At 40.3% G+C, this 13,672-nt stretch overlaps 1 protein-coding gene across 1 annotated transcript in view; it reads right to left on the reverse strand.

The window, feature by feature from the left end:
* Positions 1-8,953, reverse strand: part of elfn2b (extracellular leucine-rich repeat and fibronectin type III domain containing 2b) — a 138,166-nt gene extending 129,213 nt beyond the window's left edge. Inside the window, exon 1 of the mRNA XM_028455635.1 lies at positions 8,876-8,953. The gene's annotated coding sequence lies outside the window, so the exon portion shown is untranslated. The remainder of the gene's footprint in view (positions 1-8,875) is intronic.
* Between the last annotated feature and the right edge of the window lie 4,719 nt (positions 8,954-13,672).

Consider the following 13,672-nt stretch of genomic DNA (forward strand, 5'->3'; position numbering starts at 1 on the left):
TTGAAAGCTGAATTTCAATTATTTGGTCTCACTCGTGCCCTCTTTTTAACTCACTCAGTGCCCCCAACGAGATATCTCGTCATCTCAAATCCAAACGCTCAGCGCCATTGACGAGAAACTCGTCATTTGCATTTTTTCACGGGGATTACCAGAAAACACCCTGGCGGAGGTCCCTCATCAAAATCTAAGCTGTGGGGTGTTGTCGTGACCAACTGTGCCCTGACGATGGCAGCGGTGCACCTTTAGATGAGAGATTAGCCACTGATGCTACCATTAGCTGGGGAGGAGAAACAGGAACGAGTGAGAATATGGCGCTACAGAGTGATATTGTGACGTATTCAGCAGCTCACAGTTCCACATACTAACACAGAACATGTGTGGACCTGAGTGGATTATTGATAATGTTGTGATCGTGAGTAAAAACCATCAACTAACCGGGCTAAACGGGTCATTGCTGGGTGTCGGGAGGAAGAGGAAGTTACGTCTGTGTGCAGACTGACGGGAGGGAACGTTGGAGGAACGCCAAAATACAGTAAGAAATCCATTCAACTCTGACATAGACAGCAAAATAATAATAATTTTGCCATCAAAAGCCTGGTTTCAGTGTTTTTTTTTTAAGTTTTATATAAGGAAACAATGTTCAGATGTTACAGTTGTCACTAAAGGCTTTTTTCTCAGCTTTTTGCTCTGAAACTGAAGATTTGTGTAAAAACTTTGCTCTATTCAATGGCTGATTACAAAAGAACGGAACGAGCCAGAAACAAATGGGATTTTTTTTTTTTATGACAGTAGAGGCTTCAATCTTTCAGAATCTGGTGTCAGATTTCAGATAGTCATAGTAGAAAATATGCTGTGGGTCTTTAAAATCAGTCAAAATGCTCAAAAACAGCTGGCACTGAGGGGGGTAGAAAATCTGAAAATGGCTGGCACTGAATGAGTTAATGGAGTCAAAAGCTTTGGCGCTATGATCAATCAGAAAGCCCAAACAGTGTTTATCAGCAGTCCACAACCATCAGGCTACTAACCAGTACAGGGTCCATGAAATTTGGTACAGGGATCTAAAACAGGGCTGCACAATATGTCGATCACAATCTACCGTTCGATCGCAATGGCTTTTTGTGGTGATCGCGCACGTGGGCCGCAAGACCTTATAAATGATTGAGAACGGCGTGGTCACGTTTACCAGAAATGAAACCTAACAATGCAGCTTTTGACCTCCATTTGAGGGAGCGCTAGCACACGAATCTGTTCATTTACAACCTCTAATATTCAGTAGAAGAAGACTCTCCTCCAGCCCCACACCCGCTCACACCTAGGTACATTTTTTATCAGCATCTTCAGACACCCTACGTGTGTGGAAGATATGGAAGTGAGCTACAAATACTGAAACACCCTGTATGCTACTGATTGACACCACTAATGTGTTTTTTTTATTGTGGGTCTATATGAAGTGAGCAGCTGTTTGGTGCTTTATATTTTCAAAATATTTTTCGTCATTGCATCTTATTAAAATACATTTTAATTAATCTCAGTTTTCAAGTGTTACTGTTTCAATATTATTTTGTATTTTAATACAAAGAAGTGAAACACACTGCAGCAGAGCTGAAGTCAGCACCCAATGTTAACATTTTTAAATCCAAGTTAAAGTTTTCCCACTACTGCGTATGACTGAGAGGAAGATTTTGAATGCTCTTACTGCTGATTTCAAGTTCTTATTGATTTTTAAACTTAAATATTTTCTGTTGCACTGTCATGTAAAGCATATTAAATTGCCGTGTGTATGAAATGCGCTATACAAATAAATTTGCCTTGCCTTATTATACAAATATGAAATTATAATAATAATGTACATACTAAATTAAAATTACAACCCCCTCCCCAACACAATAGATAGTGAAAAACTGTCTGTGGTAGAAGTAGCTCGTGAGCCGAAAAAGTGTGTGCACCCCTGATCTAAAGGGCCGGATTTGGCCACCGGGCCTTGAGTTTGACATGTACTTTAAAACATCAACAGTCTTGGCAAAAAAGCTGCACAACATGCACCGTGCCTACATGCACACAGACCAGGTGGATGGATAAGGTGACTCAGTGGATTTGTTAACAGTTCTCTAAAGTTGGCCTCATTCCTCCCGAACATATGCCGGAGAATCCTCGGACAAAGAAACCCTGAGTTACCTTGACTTAGGATTAAGTGTGTGGTTTGGCAGCCTTGAGGCCACTGGCTTCTGAATATTGGTGTGAACATGTGAAGGAAACTGATCATGTAAAACCCTTTGGGAGTACAAAGGTGGTAAAGCTACAGATCCACCGTTTAGCTCCACATCACACATGCATTGGTGCAAGAATTAAGTAATGTGTGAAAGTGTCTGTGTTGGCCTAAACAGCAGCTTTTTCATGATGAGTGATGCTACTGTACACACACACACACACAGAGAAGGGCACGCGAGCAGCACACAGCTTGTGTTTGCTCCGTAAGATATACCGACACCTTCCCTCAGAAAGACACGCATCACTGCACCCTTCTCTCCGTGCTTAACAGCTATTACCCATCAAAGGCATTTTGTCTCCGTCAGGTCCCATTGCAACACTTTGTCGTTCCATTTACACTAATGAAGTCTAGATTTGTAAATTATTAAGCGTGAGAAACGGCAACAAAAAACGCAGCGTATTTTAATGTCTGCTGCGGGCAGGAGACTGGATTCAAGAGTTTGCTTTTCAAGAACTTTTTGATAGGTTGGGTGCAGAACAGTCTTCTTTTTTAACATACCTGACTCTCAACAATCAATTATAGGCACCAGTTGACAAGACTTGTGCCAGTTTTTCATCACCCCTCTCTCTATTTATAATATGGTTGGTTTGACAGTTAGAAGACTTGCTTGCCACTTTCTCCAACACCTGTCATTCATATGTGGTGAATATTTTTCAAAATTCTAAGACATCACACACTCTCACACAGACTTCTTTGCTTTTCTCTCCCACAAATCTAATTATGTTACTGCCCCCTCTAGGATGGTTTATCAAAAGGCCTGAGGGGCCGCAACATAAAAGACACCAACCAGAAATAACTTCGTCAAAATATTTAGTAAAGCAAAGTCATTTAAAAGTCGAAAGAGAGTCAAAAATAACTTAACGAAACAAAGGGACAAAACTCTGGCCAAACGGAACAAAAGTAGGGAGAACACTGGGCCCACCCTATTCAGGAAGTCGGGCTTATGTCACAGAGGATTTTAGCTGTAGTAAATAAACAGGCGCTATCTTGAAATAGGGGAAAAATACTCATCCGGGTCCTGTATGTCCAATGACAAAATCGGCTTGATTTAAATACTGCAGTGATTTATATCTCCGTATTCTTATAAAATGGTATACAATTATGATGAAACTACCAGAAGAGGCCAGTGGACAATATAAGGCCAAGTTAACAGTCCTAGGGATATCTTAGTGCCCATACTTAGTGCCAGTCATCAAAATATTCATCCAAACTTTGCCTGATAAAGTTTATTTTATGAAAAATCATGCCGTAAAAATCATTACACGCCATTAATCATAGTTTACTTCACAACAGATATAAATACAACATATTGCCATCTAGAATGAAAACTAAAACCACTGAGATGCCCATAAAATCCTCAATCCTCATTTCAGATCTTAACTATTCACATACCCGTTATGAAATGTAGAGAGCACACGTAGGAATGGGATGTTTTTGGAGACCAGTTTTTACTCTTGAACACCCTACCAGACTTCAGCATGTTCAACCGTCCTATGTAGGAAAGCCAGCGTTTTCTGCAATTTTTCTTCTTCTCCAGCCGCCAAACACATAGCAGCTCTTCGGCATGGTGAAACATCTGCTATTACACGTTGTCAGCACGTTGGTATACCCCAAACAAATATGGTGACTGGCGTTACTAGGCAGAAACATCTCTCCTTAACTGGATGCCCGACTTCCAAAATACAGGGCTATCGCACCCTGGGTCCACCCTCTAAACTACTAAAAGGTAAAAAAAATCCTAAATCTATACTAAGTAACACAAAAACAGTAATCTCCAGCCCAAACTAAAATAACAAACTCACAAATGTGGGGAGTGGGAAGCTGAATGGACTCTCTTCACACATCTGCTCTCACTTCAGGTCCTCTCATACAGCTGCTCCTCCCTGTCCACCTGATTACTGATCTGAATCAGGTGTTTGAGGTGAGAGGGAGGAAGGGCATGAAGAGAGACCAGGAGGCACCAGCCAAAACATGGTGACTGCTGTAAACGGGAGACTGGATTCAAGCGTTTGCTTCTCAAGTTATAGAAACAGAACTCTTCTTGAGGTTGTGTGCAGAACATTCTTCTTTTTTAACATAACTGACTCTCAACAATCAATTACAGGCACCAGTTGACAAGACTTGTCCTAGTTTTTCATCACCCCCCTCTCTCTCTATAATATGGTTGGTTTGACAGTTAGAACACTTGCTCGTGACTTTCTCAAACACCTGTCATTCATACATACTCACACATACTTTTTTGCCTTTTCTCTCCCACAAATAACGTTCTTGTTGCTGTTTGCACTTGCTTAGCATTGTTACATTGTTTCGCTACTCTTCAGCCTCCATCTGTCTGCTTCTCTTTAAAGCCTCATCTTCCTATGGCTTCACACACACAAAGGTCGCCTATCAACAGATTTACTCCCACAGACCTAGAGCTAATGAAAACACAGCTTCATCTTGCCACGCTGTCATTGTCGTTGCATTTCTAATACCTTGTCAGGAAATCACAGTCATCCAAATCTTTCAGTGCCTGGCCCGAGGGGACCTCCCACAGCTTGTTGGCAGTAAGAGTGACGGTTGTTGTGAAACATGACTGTCGTATTGATTGCACGCAGCACTCCAACAGCTGGTTGGCTGAAAAGGGAGCACAGTGTGCAGTGACCGATACTGTAATGCGGAGGAGTAAGAGTGGATGCCTCCCAAAGGGTTATCCCTCTTGGGATCTTTCCATAATCCTCCCTGATGGAAGCGGAGATCGATTTTTAGGGGGCGTGGCTGTGAAAGGGAAGAAAGCTCTGAGGATCTAGAGCTGAGATTTGCAATTATACGCTTGCCAACGAAAGAAGAATACACTTCGGGCACTGTATTAACACAAAGAAAAGATGAATTATTCATTCAGTTATTTTAAGCATGAATTGAATAACCATTACATAAAATCTTTAATAATAAAAAAAAGATTAAATATTTTCTTGAATTTCACTTTTGATTCAATCTTTTTTTTCTGCTACTAAATACTACAATAATAACTTTCTTTTTTCTTGATTTAGTCCAATCATAACTAATGTGGTAAATGGTATATGCATTCATTTATGCATCATTCTTCCTTTCATTAACCTCTAAGTTGAATAAATGTTTTTTATTCATGTTTTATTCCCTATTCATACTATGTTTTGCTCTTTTGTTTTCTTATAATCAAATACAGTCCTTCGAAGGTGGCATTTGCAATCCCAAGTTGCAGTTGCTAATGGCAACAATTCAACAGACTGTAGTGAGACAGTGTGATTTAACAACTCAAATCAGCTTTCAGTCACTGCTGACCATCTGTGCTCTGACAATATTAGTTTTCTAAAACACAGTTTGAATAGAATGACTTTTGTTTGTGTTTTTTGGGCATCTTTGTTTGCTCGATCGTACATAAAAACGTGTTGCTTAACTTCTCCTTTCCACAGATTTTGAATGCCTTGCCTTTCATTATTGCACTCAATCCTCAGAGCTCCAATGCATTTGACCTATAACCGAGAGCAGTGGGAATTAATCAGGCGAAGAGGCTCCAAGTGTTATGCTCCCTTGATGCACACAGGTCATGCAAAGATAATATTACAAATGTCTTTCTTAATTAACTTTTTAATAACTGCTCAAGCTCAAACACGCTGGATTTCAATTCTAGAACGTTGGTGTTATCATTCTTATAAAGTCCACTTTGTTTTTACACAAAACCAAGACGGAAGGAAAAAAAAAAACACTCAGCATCAGGAGATCAATTCAAACCGGCAGCACCACGAGTTCCCTGATTTATGCCTGACTTGATTCAATAGTCTTGGGATGAAGTGGAGATTACACATTAACATGGCAGTATGCTTGGATAGTAGGTGGTCATTATTCAGGCTTCTGAGGCCCGCCTCCTTCACTGATCCATGATTGCCATTGATTGTATAGTGCTCTTCATTCCTCCAGCAGACGCACCACAAAACATCAAGTAAATACATGCAGCAGGTGGAGCGAGAACAACGCATGGAAATAAAATGTGTGCAAAGAGACCAACACATCATCAAGTATTTATAGTTTTCATTTTTGGTTGTGTGCGGATAGGGGGTGTGGCCATGCAGCGATCAATGCATACAGTGAGCAAAAGGTGATTGTAAGAACATATAGCAGAATAGCCAGGGTTGAATTACCCATGTTCAATTCCAACTCAATTATGATTACGATGACTGGCATTATTCCAATTACAATTGGCCCTGAAGTGCAAAGTACAAATGCAAAAGAGAGAATGCAAAAACAAAAGATAAAACACTAACGCAAAAAACAAAAAAGCAAACACAAAAAACAAAACACGATCCCCCCGTACCTACCTCTTCTGGTTTTTTTTTTTGTGTGTTCTCTTCAGGGCCACCGTACAAAGATTGTTTTTTTTCTTTTTCCAAAATATGATATATATATTTGGTATTGATACATTATTAATTTAGAATGCAGAATATATTTTGAATTGAATTCATTGGTGTTATTTTATTTAATGAAGAATTGTACATTTTTGGCAAACATTTAATTTTACACAGACGCCTTTGTGGAAAATAAATCAAATTTTAATTGTGCTAGATTTGGTCTCTTCTTTTTTAACGCTGATATCAGGAGTTTCTGAGAAATCTATGTTTATGTATAATTCTTTTGAAATGCAAAAAAAATACCTAACTAGTCTTTTACTATGGTCTACTGCTGGTGGTTATTCATATACATATACCTTCATATACATGAATAACCACTTTCTTATTATGAATTTTATATTTTGATAAGCACATTGAGATGACTTTGTTGTAAATTGTGTTATACAAATAAAGTTGAATTGAATTAAATATGATTTTGGCTCTTACCTGACCCATAGACCTATATCAATGCTACCCGATGTGACGATGTTATGTTTCGCGATGCGTGCACAGAAAAGTAGAGGCGTGGCTTCTGGTAGATTGGCAGAGGCAGTGAGAGGAAGTGGAGCTGTTTAGGGCGGGACATCGAGACGTTTCTCAGAAACTCCGAATATCAGCTTTAAGTTTACACATGAGATGTTTACTGTATGCAAGGGAACCGCAGCAAGATTTATCATCAAAAATAAACATGGGGTGAAAGTAACTAGTAACTTTTACTTTGAAAACTATTTAATTGAGCTTCTTTATACTCGTATTTGATGTATCACTTACTGGTGCTTGAGTACAGTTTAAATAAAAGTAACAGTACTTCTACTTGAGTAGGATATACAGTATCAGTACTCTTTACACCTCTGGAAATAGAGGACTACAAATGAGAGAAATGTATAATGCTGCATGCAGACTGCGGTTGTTCCTGTGATCGTTTCGATTTACAGCAGTAGTCACACTCATTCCTCCAGACCGAACACTCTGTCACACACACACACGCACGCACACACGACTCACCATTTCTTCTCCTCAACATGTCAAACCTCACTCGCGTGCTCGAGTCAGCACAATGCGCTGTCCATGGTGCTGAAACATCGCACTCTTTCCTCACTGTCACACACACACACACACACACAAATAGCTCCACACACCTATCCATGAAGCAGCATGGATGGTGACAGATGATGCAGCAGTTATTGTGTGTGTAGTGTAGTAGGAAGTCAGTGGGAACCCTTGGTCAGTAATGGGGCCCTGTTGCACTGGTGGGAAGAAAAACCATTGCCTCCCTGTGCTCATGTGTAAATAAATCAATAAATATCACACACACACACACAAACACACGCGCACACACGCACACACACACACACACACACACACACACACACACACACACACACACACAGTTTATCCTCTGCGTGATGCCACCCTGGATATTAAATCTTGCTCTTGCACATCTGTCCATGACGCGCACTGTGCACAGCAGCCGTCCCTCTCCTCTCCTCTCCCTATTCCTCCCCTTTTCCTCTTCCTCTTCCTCTCCTCACCTCTCCTCTCCTCTCCTCTCCTCTCCCTCTTCCTCTTCCTCTCCCTATTCCTCCCCTTTTCCTCTTCCTCTCCTCTCCTCTCCTCTCCTCTCCTCTCCTCTCCTCTCCTCTCCTCTCCTCTCCTCTCCTCTCCCTCTTCCTCTTCCTATTCCTCCCCTTTTCCTCTTCCTCTCCTCTCCTCTCCTCTCCTCTCCTCTCCTCTCCTCTCCTCTCCTCTCCTCTTCCTCTTCCTCTTCCTCTTTCTCTCCTCTCCTCTCCTCTCTCTGCAGGATCGTGCGCGTAAACACCAGTCAGGCTTTAGGGGACACTTTAAATCTCTGTGTGCAGATTTTAATCACTTCTCCTCCTCGTTTTGACCCAAAGCGATGTGAAACAGCGTTTCAGTGACACACAGCGACTACCGCAGACTTCACGCCCATCAGCGATCCACACAGACCAGGGTGAATATCGTGACAAGTTTGGCACGGTTTGCGAATGAAAGGCGTGAGATGAAAGCTGTGTTCATGTCCTGGTGTATGAAGGCTCTGTTGCACCAACAGCAGGACTCAGCCCAGCGGAGTGTTGCAGGTGCCTTCGCGCTTTCATCCATCGCAACGTGTTTTGGTGCACAGAGGCGTGCAAACATTACATCAACACAACATATATGCACGCATTACAATATGAAAACTTACCTTATTGAATTACTCCCTCAAACCGTAGGTGCGCGTGCTGGCTGGAGAGATTTTCTCTGTCCGACGTCGCAGGCTCAGAAACACGGGATGAAGAGGATGAGAGAGAGAGAGAGAGAGAGAGAGAGAGAGAGAGAGAGAGAGAGAGAGAGAGAAAGAGAAAGAGAGAGAGAGGGAGAGAGAGAGAGAGAGAGAGAGAGAGAGAGAGAGAAAGAAAGAGAAAGAGAGAGAGAGGGAGAGAGAGAGAGAGAGGTGCACAGACCTTTGACTGAATCACTGACCTATGTTCTAGAATGTGTCAGACATTTAAACTGAAGCCATGTACCCACTACTCCTGCACACTTATTTATAATAATAATAATAACAATAATAACATGCAAAAGATATATATATATATATATATATATATATTGTTGTAGTCGCCTCAACCGATTGTGACTTGTAGTCTTATCCAGCTACAAATAACCTAGTGTTTTTCAACCTTGGGATCGGGACCCTGAAATGTCTAGTGTTACTGATTTAACACAATCTGTATTCTATACTTATATTTTGTTAAATATAAATTCTACTTTCATTTAAAATGCAGAAAAAAAAAAAAAAAAAAAAAAAATATATATATATATATATTGCCACTAATCCTGGTTACTCTGTATTTGTAATAAAATATAACAAAAGTGATAAAAAAATTAAAAAAATGAAAAAGAAAAATGAAAAAAAAAGAATTTGAGAAAAAAAAAAAAAAACACTGCTCTACAGTCAAATAAATCGCTATAATGGTTTTATTTTGTTTATTTGTCTTAACAATGATATTCATCTTTGATACATGATTAACTGCACCCTGATGTAATACTATGTTATATTTCAGAGTAAATGATTTCCAAAGTTTTGGATACATCAAGAAGGATTTCAGTTATTTTAGGAGAAATGTATTGATTTTTAGAATCAGAGTTACAAATAGTATATAAAAATAACAGAGTAGCTTTCTCATCGTTTGATTGTGTACATTTATTTTTAAATGGAAACCAAGATAAAATGGTCTATTACTTACTGACATCTGTGTCTGTACTTACTCTGAGGCTGAACAGTCAAAGATGATTATTTGGTTTCACTAGTGCCCCCTTTTTACTGGAGTCAGAAGCCTAAACAGTGTTTATCAGTTGTCCACATCAGGTTACTAACCAATACAGGTCCATGAAATTTGGGTTAGGGTTACTAATGCTAATAATTAACTAATTAATGGTTAATAGGTGTTTCCTAATATAAAGTCTTACCGTGGTTTTAATAATAAAGACGTTACTATGACGTCACGCGGTACGCGCCAGCAGACAACAAACAAAACGTAGAAGCCAGTGAGTGAGAAATGGATGGAACCACTTATGTGTCCAGTGTGTAGAAACACTTTTGCTTCAACACAGACGTAGATGTTCTAAAAGAGTCGTCCACTGTGTCCACCATCTACCACCAGGCCCTTCTGACAGCATTCACTGCAGCAGCACAGGTAGCGTTGGCTCGTTAGCGTTAGCTCTGCTGAAACTTCACGATAACCATCATGTTAAAATGAAAAGTATCAAGTTTAACCACTGTTCATTTAACCTGAACAGATATTGGTTGCACTTCATTGTTTTATACTAATATTGTATCATTTTGATGTCTAAAAAACAAGCAGAAGAGTCAGCTAGACTTAATGTGTAATCATATTAAAAACATATTGAGTATTTAAAATGAGAGCAGAAAAGTTAAAAGTTAAGAATTTATTTCAATCACACTGGTTGAATTAATATTTTCTCTAAAAAGTTACTGAGTCGATTTCAAGTTAGTGAATCATTTCGGGCTGAATCGTTCTGAATTAACCAATGTCATTCATGAATCAAATAAGCAACAGCTGGGGCGACCGTGGCTCAGTGGTAGAGTGGGTTGTTCAATAACCATTGGTTTGGGGATTCAAATCTCGTGCTCAGTCATTTTTGTTATGTCCTTGGGCAAGGCACTTCACCCACATTACCTACCTCGAATACAGTGTGTGAGCGAGTGTTGGTCGTGGTCAGAGGGGCCGATGGCGCACTATGGCAGCCTCGCCTCTCTCAGTGTGCCCCAGGGAAGCTGTGGCTACAATAGTAACTTACCACCACCGTGTGTGGAGTAAAATAATAATGCACATCAATGTAAAGTGCTTTGGCGCAATGGAGAGAATTGCTGCGTCGCAGTGCAGGGATTGTGGGTTCAAGTCCTGCTGGTGGCCTCCAACCTGTCTTGTGCTAAAGCAAACAAGGTCTTGACTGTAATGGCTGCATCTACAGACCATGGAGACACCACTGTCAGAGATAGACATTTTATTATTATACACCAGCAAGGAAATTACCAATCTACGGGAAGAGATTTGTCACCTTTCTAACGAGCTAAAAAAAAATGATATTATACTGTTTAATAGCGTTAACCTAACCACTAGGAACAAAGCCCTAAACCATGCAGGCTGACCTGCTAATATTGTATCATGTGTTTCTGCAGTCAGTGCCTTCTCCTCGCCCTTCTCTCTCTGCTCTGTTTCAGGTGTCGTGAAGCTGATGATGACAGTTCCTGATCTGTGGTTCACGGCTCAACTAGTCTGTTCTGTTGGTCCTTCTGTCCACTAACCACAACCAGTTGACGCAGATGGCTGCCACCTCTGAACCTGGTTCTGCCGGAGATTTCTTCCTGATAAAAGGGATTCGTTTATTCCCACTGTCGCTGATGCTTGTTCATGTGGATCTGTGTTTTTTTTTTTTTCTTTTTTTCTTACAAATTTCATATTTTAATAGCGCTTTGAGATGACGTAATTTGTGCTTTATAAATAAAAGTAAATTGAATTGAATTGTCACGCCCTGTGATAGACTCCAGTCCTATTTCCAGGAGAGTTTATACTGTCTTACACCCTTTGTCTGCAGGTATTGGTTCCAGCAGCCTTGCATCTGACCCTGTGCAAGACAGGCAGGTATAGATGATGAGACAAAAATAGGTTGAAGGACATTACTGCTTTCTTGTCGGGCATACAATGTAAAGCAGGACTCAGTTGTATGGCTTATTACTTTTAGGCATCAGCATCTATTAATAAATTATTAATAAAAATTAATTTATTTGTAAAGTGCATTTCATACACAAGACAATTCAATGTGTTTTATGTAATCAAAAAAAATTGCAACAGAAAACATTAAAGCTGCTATGCAGAGTTTCTGAGAAGACGTCTCGATGTCCCGCCCTCAATAGCTCCACTTCCTCCCCCTGCCTCTGCAATCTACCAGAAGCCACGCCTCTACTTTTCTGCAAGCGCATCACGGAACATCGGGTCACATCGGGTCCTATTGATATAGGTCTATGGGTCAGGTAAGAGCCAAAATCATATTTACCTGTTTGCTGTTGTGACACGCTGCCTTGTTTCCGTGTACAGTTCCACATTCACTTTGATTGACAGTCTCAAAAACAGGAAGTCTAAACCTATTGGCCGGGTGCACTCAGCGATCGTTTCCATTTGTATAGTGGTCTATAGGACGAAGGAGGGACTTATATACATTAGTGTATATGAATGACCACCAGCAGTAGAACATAGTAAAAGACTATTTAGGTATTTTTTCGTATTTCAAATGAATTATACATAAACACAGATTTCTCAAAAACTCTGGATGTCAGCTTTAAGCAGTTTAAAAATCAATAAGAACATTAAAACATTAGTCAGGGTTGAAAATCAATAATGCAAACATTAAATCAACCAATGAATGATGAAAAATAAAAATCTCCATTTGAGTCATAAGCAGGAGGAGAAAAAGAGTGCAACACACTTCTACACTGAGTCCAGCTGCGGGAGTGATGCCCACGCAAGCAGAAGTTTATATTTATTTGTTTTTGTTTTTTTTTTATCTGCACCTGGCTCATCCTCCACCACAACCTTAGATAATTGCATTTCAAATGTTCACATTGGATGCTGACTTCAGCTCTCCTGGCAGTTTGTTCCACTTCTTTGCAGCATAGGATATTTTTATTTTTTCCTGTTGCATGTTTTATTAAGTGCACATGGTGGCTCAGTGGTTAGTACGTCCGCCTCACAGCAAGAAGGTCCTTGTTTCAAGTCCTGGGATGGACACTTGGGTCCTTTCTGTGTGGAGTTTGCATTTTCTCCCCATGCTGCATCGGTTTCCTCGGGGTACTCCGGCTCCCACAATCCAAAAACATGACTGTTAGGTTGATCGGAGTCTCTAATTTACCTGTGATAGTGAATGTGTGTGTGTGAGTGGTTGTTTGTGTCTGTGTTGCCCTGCAATGGACTGGAGCCCTGTCCTGGGTGTACCCCTGCCTAACACCCAGTGTGAGCTGGAGATAGGCACCTGGGGACCCCTAAAAAACAGGAACAAGTGGGTCAGAAAATGAATGGATGTTTCATTAATGGGGGTTAACGAGGAGATTTCAAACACACTTTTGATGGGTTTGATACAAGGCAACACACACGCACACACAGCAGTACTAACAAGCCGTATGTCTTCTAAATTATTTCACCAAACTGTAAGATAGAAGCACATCACGCAGGGACATAAATTGCAGGGAGAAGCAGGAATAACAAAAAAAAAATAAAAACATGACGCTGTTCTATGAGACCCATGCTTAGAGTGATTTAATTATTCACTAAACAACAGCCATGCTGAAAGCAAATAGCAGTGCAAGCACACAGCTGGGTCCTCCAACATTTACTTAGCTGCTGCTGGTTCATATAATGAAAAATTTACCTAATGCATTATTGTATGCTGCGTATGTTGGAAATAGTGCTATTGCAATAAA

The sequence above is a fragment of the Gouania willdenowi genome, chromosome 8 (genome assembly GCF_900634775.1).
Source record: "Gouania willdenowi chromosome 8, fGouWil2.1, whole genome shotgun sequence".
NCBI lineage: Eukaryota > Metazoa > Chordata > Actinopteri > Blenniiformes > Gobiesocidae > Gouania > Gouania willdenowi.